The 9,122-nt window shown below is 33.3% G+C and overlaps 1 non-coding gene across 1 annotated transcript; it reads right to left on the reverse strand.

The window, feature by feature from the left end:
* Positions 1–6,291: 6,291 nt before the first annotated feature.
* LOC116871566 lies at positions 6,292–6,443 on the reverse strand. Its single transcript, XR_004383435.1, has one exon. It is a non-coding gene; the product is annotated as a small nucleolar RNA SNORA62/SNORA6 family (small nucleolar RNA).
* Positions 6,444–9,122: the final 2,679 nt, after the last annotated feature.

Genomic DNA, 9,122 nt, shown 5'->3' on the forward strand with positions numbered 1-9,122 from the left:
AATTAAAAGGTATTCAAATTGAAAAGAAGTCAAACTCTCTCTCTTTGCAGATGACATGATACCTTATATGGAAAACCCAAAAGACTCCACCCCCAAACTACTAGAACTCATACAGCAATTCAGCAATGTGGCAGGATACAAAAATCAATGCACAGAAATCAGTTGCTTTCTTATACGGTTACAATGAAAATACAGAAAAGGAAATTAGAGAATCAATTTCATTAACTATAGCACCAAAAACCATAAGATACCTGGGAATAAACTTAACCAAAGAGGTAAAGGATCTGTACTTGAGGAACCACTGAACACTCATGAAAGAAATTGAAGAAGACACAAAAAGATGTAAGACTATTCCATGTTCATGGATAGGAAGAATAAACATTGTATAAATGTCTATACTGCCTAGAGAAATTATACTTTCAATTTTATCCCAATCAACATTCCACTGGCATTTTTCAAAGAGCTGGAACAAACAACCCTAAAATTTGTATGGGACCAGAAAAGACCACGAATTGCTAAGAAAATGTTAAAAAAGAAAACAAAGCTAGGGGTGTCATGTTGCCTGATTTCAAGCTTTACTACAAAGCTGTGATCACCAAGACAGCATAGTACTGGCACAAAAACAGACACAGACCAGTGGAACACAGTAGAGAGTCCAGATATGGACCCGTAACTCGATGGTCAAATTATCTTCGACAAAGCAGGAAAAAACATACAGTGGGGGAAAAAAAAGACAGTCTCTTCAATAAATGGTGCTGGGAAAATTGGACAACTATATATAGAAGAATGAAACATGACCATTCTCTTACACCATACACAAAGATAAACTCAAAATGGATAAAAGACCTCAACATGAGGCAGGAATCTATCAAAATCCTAGAGGAGAACATAGGCAGTAACCTCTTTGACATCAGCCACAGCAACTTCTTTGAAGACATGTCTCCAAAGGCAAAGGAAACAAAAGCTAAAATGAACTTTTGTGACTTCATCAAGAACAAAAGCTTCTGCACAGCAAAGGAAACAGTCAACAAAACAGAGAGGCAACCCACGGAATGGGAGAAGATATTCTCAAATGACACTACAGACAAAGGGCTGATAGCCAAGATCTATAAAGAACTCCTCAAATCCAACACACAAAAAACAGATAATCACATCAAAAAATGAGCAGAAGACATGAACAGACACTTCTCCAAAGAAGACATATAAATGGCTAACAGACACATGAAAAAATGTTCATCATCATTATCATCAGGGAGATTCAAATCAAAATCACATTGAGATAACACCTTACACCAGTTAGAATGGCCAAAATCAAGACAGTAAACAAGTGTTGGAGAGAATGTGGAGAAAGGGGAGCCCTCTTACACTGTCGGTGAGAATACAAGTTGGTGCAGCCACTTTGGAAAACAGTGTGGGGATTCCTTAAGAAATTAAAAATAGAGCCACCCTATGACCCTGCAATGACACTACTGGGCATTTACCCCAAAGATACAGATATAGTGAGGAGAAGGGCTATCTGTACCCCAATGTTCATAGCAGTAATGGCCACAATCACCAAACTGTGGAAAGAGCCAAGATGCCCTTCAACAGATGGATGGATAAAGATGATGTGGTCCGTATATACAATGGAGTATTATGCCTCCAGCAGAGAGGATGAATACCCAACTTTTGTATCAGCATGGATGGTACTGAAGGAGATTATGCTGAGTGAAATAAGTCAAGCAGAGAGTCAGTTACCATGTGGTTTCACTTACTTGTGGAGCCTAAGGAATAACATGGAGGACACTAGGAGGAGGAAAGGAAAAGTGAATTGGAGGAAATAGGAGTGGGAGATGAAGCATGAGAGACTGTGGACTCTGAGAAACAAACTGAGAGTTTTGGAAGGGAGGGAGAGGGAGGATGGGTGAGCCTGCTGATGGGTATTAAGGAGGGCAGGTATTGCATGGAGCACTGCATGTGGTGCATACACAACAAATCTTGGAACACTGAAAAAATAAAATTAAATTAAAAATAAAACAAAAAAAGATATAAGAAATATAACAAGAGTACATTTTTGTAAACCAGGAGAGAATAGTGTTATAAAAGCTCATGAAAGCAATAATACCTTGGATTTCAGAAAAGGCCAATTGGATGAAGACTGAAGATATCAACCATGATCATGCTGCGTGTGTGAGGGCCCTGTTGTTATGCAGAGGGACAGTGAGTAGCAGTGTCACATTAAGCACAGGGAGATTTTTTTTTAAGTGGACATAAGTAAGCTGTTTGATATTCCTCTCAACCTTAAATGTTTTTACTTTTTGCCAGTATATACTTAGAAAGGCTTTGTAGGAGGCAGATGTGAGAGTCAATAACAACAAGGTGAAAAAGTGTGGCGTATCCCAGGACAGAGCCATTCATGGAAAAACGAGGGAAGATTGATTCACAGATCTCTTAATACAGATTTAACCTTTTATAAATGTTACTAGTTTTTACCTGCACAATGTAAAATGAATTCCACACAAATCTTCTTTAAGTATTTTGATATTCTTTTACTATATTGGTTATTTATAAAATAAGAAATCAAAGTACTAAGACTTTCACGTATATAAGTTGAAATATAAACCATTATACTTAACAAATTTTGTGCATGAATAAATACTCATTTGAATATCTTTCATTGGGGGTTGTTTGGAATACATAACTCAGAGAATATGACATGATTTCCAAGTTTTAATTTGTTTGTCAGAGCACTCAACCATATAGAAGAATGGCTAATGGTTTCTTGCTTAAATGTGCAATAAAATTACTAGGGATGTGGAACTCAACAACAACAAATAAAAATATTTCCTGACAGCAAAATAAATGACTAACATACTTGAAAATGAATACATACTTATTCAATTTGCTCTAGAGTTAGCTGTGTTGCATTCAGCAGGAAGTTGTCACAGAGCAGTGAAGCTGTAGTATACACAGATGGCCCTGCTTCTTGTAGGAACAGACATCTGTATCCATCCATGGTAGCAGATCAGCAATTTCTTCTAATTACTTTTGAAAATTTCTGAGTTGCTTATTTTCCATCTAGAAAAGAAATATATATTCATATTTATCTTAAACTATTGGCATTATATTAATTGGATCACTTTGAAATATAATTCTTATTCTATTGATATAATAATAAAATCACTAATATTATTTAATTCACCTTATTCTCATATTAATCCTGCAAGGTAGTTAGGAAAAGTTTTATTGTAAATATTGATATTTTAGGAAACTGATTCAGGAAGATTAAATCATTTAGTTAACATTATTCAACTTATAAATTGCAATCCAAGAATTAAAATCTAATCATTTGATTATAAAATTATGGTATTTTACTTAGATATCATTATTTGTGGAATATCATGTGCTGAAATATGACTAAATTAAGTTTCATATTGATTAAAATAAATCAACTAAAATATTTTGGTTTAATGAAAAAAATGGTCCAATATTTTGGCCTCACCAATACCATGATGATTTATAATTTTTCTTTCCTTTTTTTATATTGTAGAATTTTTAGAATTTTTAGAATTTATAGAATTTTTCTATTATAGAATTACAGAATTTTTATATTATAGAATATTATAATAGGTGCAAAAAAAAAAGCAGTAAAGAGATAGAAGAGAGGGGGAAATCACAGATAATCTTCATGTTGTCCATAATATAAACTTCCATTAGCTAGTTAACATTACCTTGAAAATGTGATTATGACCCATTTGACTAAACAGAAGAGTCGAGCTACACAGTAAAAATAAGAACAAGAAATAATTTGGCATTGTATAATCTTGGAGATTTAAGAATATGTAAGGGGAAGGCAATTTGAGTATTAATTTTCTCTTTAAGATTTTTTTTTTTTTTTTATTTTAGAGATAGAGAACATGGGGGTGGGATGGGACAGAGGGAGAGAGAGAATCTCAAGCAGACTCCCCACTGAATGTGCAGGTTTTGATCTCAACACCCTGAGATCATAACCTGAGCCAAAGTCAACAGTGAGAATTTTAACCAACTGAACCACCCAGACACCTCAAACAATCTGATTCTAATTGTTACCTAGGATGAGTTGACAAAGGAAATTATCAGTTTCACCTTTATGCCCAAGCTTTTATTTCTTTAAATATTCAATTTGTTACTTAAAGATAAGATATACTTGCTTTAAAGGTCTACGTGATTTTACATATTGAAACATTTACAACTATCATATATTTCCCTTATTCCATTATTTTGAAGTTCTCAAACCTTTCTTCTAAGCTCAGTTCATATTTTGAGAAAAATTTTCCAATTTATTCCCCAAACCACCAGTGCAATACTTTCTCCTTCTTGATTTATTTTTTGTGTGTTCTAAACCTATCTCCTATAGTGGTTATTGTGGTTGAATGCTTACTATTAGTAGTAATATTATCGTATACTTTCCACTCCCATTGTGTATCACCAATGCAATTCTAAGTTCCAGGTAATTTTGGCTCCCTATCCTTCTTGCCTTTGCTCTTTCCACAGTGAATTGAACTGTATCACTTTGGACAGAGAAGAGTGAGGAAAAATAAATGTTTTACTTTATCATTGAATCATTATTTCAATCAAACTTAAATCTCATTTTACCTTATATTCTCTTTTGCCTTAGTGCTTTTCAGTTATAGTCAGGCCAAAGCATCATAAAAGGTAAATACTGACAATATTCCAGGGACAATTCTTAAAACCTACATTGTAAGTTAATTCATTAATTCACATCTCTGTGAAGTGAGGAACTGTTATTCCCGTTACTACAATGAGGAACTAAGGCATAGAAACATTATACCCATGCTAAAGACATATGACTGTTAAGTGGCAGAGTAATGATTCCAATTTAGGCAGTTTGGTGAAATATTCAAATGTTTTGAATAATATGATGTATTGCTTCCCTTAGCTCACATTTCACTGTGTATTTGTGTCTATGGCCCACTTCAGTTCTTATAGTGCAGGGGATTGTTTTTATTGGTCTTTATTGGTCTGTGCATTTCTAAAATTCAGCATCACGCTTGGAAACATAATCAAGCAAAATTATTGTTCCTTTGCAAGTGAAAAATTACAAAGTAATGATTACTAGTAGAACGCTTCAGTAAAAAAGAAAACCATTACCTGGAGAAAATAAAGATTTTTTGATTGTATCTGTTTGCTCCCTTCCCCATTCACATCTGGCCTAAACATTCTCTAGCAGTTCCCATCATAGTTGGAAAGATCTTAGTTTACAGGAAATAATGTTTGAATAGCCTGTTGATCTACTACGGACCACAGCCAGAACAATTGATAATGTATTCTTCAATTTAAAAAGCATTAGTATGTGATAACTATGTGTACTGAATGTCATGCTATGGGGTCTAAATAAAGTTCCTTTTAGCATTATCTTTTCCTATTCTATAGGAGGTTATTTGGGAAACCTTGTTAAAGATTGGCCTGAAGCAATACAATGGCCCTATATTGCAACAACTCAATGTCTCACAAAAATCAGTTATAGCTATGGGGTTTTGAATTATTCCTCTATAAGTAGTATCAGAAACAATAGTTTTAATGGTTGGCTGGTTCAATGGTTTTGATTTTTAGGCTTACAAAGAATATGGAAAAGAAGGGAGTATAAACATTTGTGAGAAAAGAGAAACCAGTTGAATATTCAAATACATATTATGCTATTAATACAATTAATTCTAGTTCTAAAATTTAGTTGCTGGTTTTGTTGATGATTCATCTTTATGCTTAAGGCTTAAAACTATTTTTCCTGACTGTGAGAGCTCTATGAATTGAAGACTTAAACTGTTATTAGCATAAATGTTTTCTTTCCCCATTGAACTCTTATCACAGGAAATATAATTCTTTTTACCTGAGGCATAAATAGTAATTAAAGAAAAGTGGTTTCCTAATGCTAATTTCTGTAATAAAAAGGAAATGTATGAACACATTCAATTGAAACTTGTAGTGATAATAAAAGGTGCATTTCACATGCCTCACCTAGAATAATGGCTTTCTTGCTTTCTAAAATAGAAATCTAAAGAGAAGTTATGGTTTTTTCATTTTATTTTCTCATACAATATTTATTCCATGAAAAGACTAAAGATGCAAGTTGCTTGCATTATTTTTTTTAATTTTATGAGCTTTTCTTTAGAACTTTGTAGATTTCCACATACATATTTCACATGTATTTTGTTAGATTTATGGCTAAGTATTTCATTTCATAAAATTTCTTCTTCTTCTTCTTTTTCTTCTTCTTCTTCTTCTCATTCTCCTTCTTCCTTTTTTTTTTCTTTTACTTGTAGTAAGACATTATCAAACCCCACTCATTGGACCAGAGACCCTTGTGGTGTTGGTGAAAGACTTGCCCCTCATGTAGCACACTAGCTACACTTGTGAGTTCATTAGCCAGCCAGCAGCCTGAACTGTAAGCTTTAACAATGTGCTATATTTTATTTTTTGTGGCAATATGAGTGGTGTTGTATTTTTAATTTCAATGTCAACTTATTTAGTGATAACATATAAGGAAGCAATTAATTTTTTAAACACACACTTTGTATCCTGCAATATTGCTATCATTGCTTATTTGTTCCAGAGTATTTTTGCTATTTGAGATTTTCTACACAGAAAGTTGTCATCTCTGAACAAAGGTAATTTCATTTCTTCCTTCCAAATTTGTGTAGGTTTTATTTCTTTTCTTGTGTAATAGCATTACCTAGGACATCTGGTAGGATTAAAAAAAAAAAAGATTTATGTATTTCTTTTAGAGAGGAAGGGAAGGGCAGCAAGAGAGGGAGAGAGTCTCAAGCAGATTCTGCACTGAGTGCAGAGGCTTATATAGGGGCTCAGTCTCACGACACTGAGATCATAACCTGAGCTGAAACCAAGAGTCAGACACTTAATTCACCATGCCAATAAAAATCCAATAATATTTTTTAAAAATCCAGTAATATTTTTAAGCCATGAGTGAACATCTTTGTGTTATTCCTGATATTCATTAGAAAGCTTCCAGTTTCTCTGGACACCAGGAAACAAAAATGAGGGTTATTGAAGGGGTGGGGAGATGGGGTAACCAGGTGTTGGGTATTAAGGAGGGTGAATGTTGTGGTGCACACTGGGTGTTATATGTAACTAATGAATCATTGAACACTACATCAAAAACTAATGATGTACTACATGTTGGCTAACTGAACATAATAAATAAATATATATAAAAGAAAGCTTACAGTTTCTCAAATCAAATATGATGTTAGCTATGGAGGGTTTTTTTTTTTTAATGTTATTAGCAAATTGAGGAAGTGTCCAACTCCACTGCCTGAGTTCTCTATTGTTATTTTGATGATAGTTTTATTATAAGTGCTGGTTGGATTTTGGAAAATGCTTTTTCTGCATGTATTGATATTATCATATGATTTTTTTCATATCAGCGATAGAAACAAAATAGCATTAATACTATCAGCAATTACAACAATATTTATTATATAGTTAACATGTTTTGAAACTCGGTTAGTTCCTCTTACATGGCCCATTTTATATAATTATATTATTAAACAAATGTTTAAGATATTATTATCATCTACTTTTTAGAGATGGTCAAATTCAAGTTCATAGGTGTTTAGTATCTTGCTCAAGAATCACAAAGGTAAGTGGTGCAATTGTTTATAAATTCAGGTATCCTTGTTTTAGAAGAAACTTCTAGTCACTATACTATTCAAATTTGTATATTTCTTAACACCTTATTCATAAGTATTTTTAAATGTTTTATTTACTGTGTATTTATTGATATAGTAGAAATCAGGAGGCAATTGCATTCTTTATCATTTTTTTTAAAGTTCATGGAATCTTCAATAGCTAGTCAATAATCTAAAGTGAATAAAGAGGAAGAGGTTCTTCATGAGCTGAAACTACCTTATCTGATGGCACATATAAAAGTCACACCGCCACCACCACCATTATCACCATCAAAACCTCCACCAGCACCACTACCACTCTGCAAGCTTAAAACCTCCTTGAAAATTAAGCTCATGAATACTTTATTATCAAGAGACTTTGTAACAAGCAAGAGATTGTGAGTGTCTAAATTGATGGTTCATAGTATGATACACCAATTAACCAAAATTGTGTACTTCTTTTTAGGAAACAAATAGAAAATATTGCCTCAGGTAGTAAATAATGATTCTCAAATTTTAAAAGATGTTTTGATTTTTGTCTTTATTGTCACTTGATTCTGAAAGACATTTTGAAATTTATCATTCTTCTTTTGGAGCATTAGGAAAATCAAGACTATGGAGGAAATGTTCCAAATTCCTTATTATTATGGTTTAACAAAATTAGAAACTAATTTTGGAAAGATAATTTCATTAAAACAACTCTATACAGATGGGTAAGTCTATATGGGTTACAATAAAATATTGTCTCAGAATTAACATGAACATTGTGAACAAATGTTCTTTTCTTTGTTTTCTTTCTTTCTTTCTTTCTTTCTTTCTTTCTTTCTTTCTTTCTTTCTTTCTTTCTTTCTTTCTGAGGAGAGAAAGTGCACAAGTGAGGGAGAAGGGCAGAGTGAGAGGCACAGAGAGAATCTTAAGCAGGCTCCACATCTAGCACAGAACCAACTTGGGGCTCAATCCCATGACCCTGAGATCACGACCTGAGCTGGAATCGGGAGTCAGAAGTTTAACCAACTGAGCAATCCCAGCACTCCTAATGTTATTTTCATAAATAAAAACTATATATTAATTTTATAATTTAACTCATGCTTCCTTTATATAGTAAATCAATGTAAATAGATAAATAGCGTACTCATGTGATTTGTAATTGGATTGTAGCTCCATTCCCATCCTCTAATGTTATTTCTAGTATTTCCTCTTTCTTGCTAGATGTTTTTAGGTTGCTAGTCTTGGAGTAAACTGTTGCTTAGGACACAGATGGCCATGTGTGACATAGCTCTGCAAAAAACCTTTTACCACACCTTATGTAGGTGTAGAGCTTTAGGGATACTAGTGGAATGTAATAACATGTGCTGAAATTGTGTTGTCATGGAGAATACTGGCAAAAAAGGACATGGTGTAGCTAGGAGATAAGCAGGTAGAGTTGTAATTATAAAAGAGCACTTGTTCCAGAGACGC

This window comes from Lontra canadensis, unplaced genomic scaffold, assembly GCF_010015895.1.
Source record: "Lontra canadensis isolate GAN:19392208 unplaced genomic scaffold, GSC_riverotter_1.0 scaffold26, whole genome shotgun sequence".
In the NCBI taxonomy this organism is placed as follows: Eukaryota; Metazoa; Chordata; class Mammalia; order Carnivora; family Mustelidae; genus Lontra; species Lontra canadensis.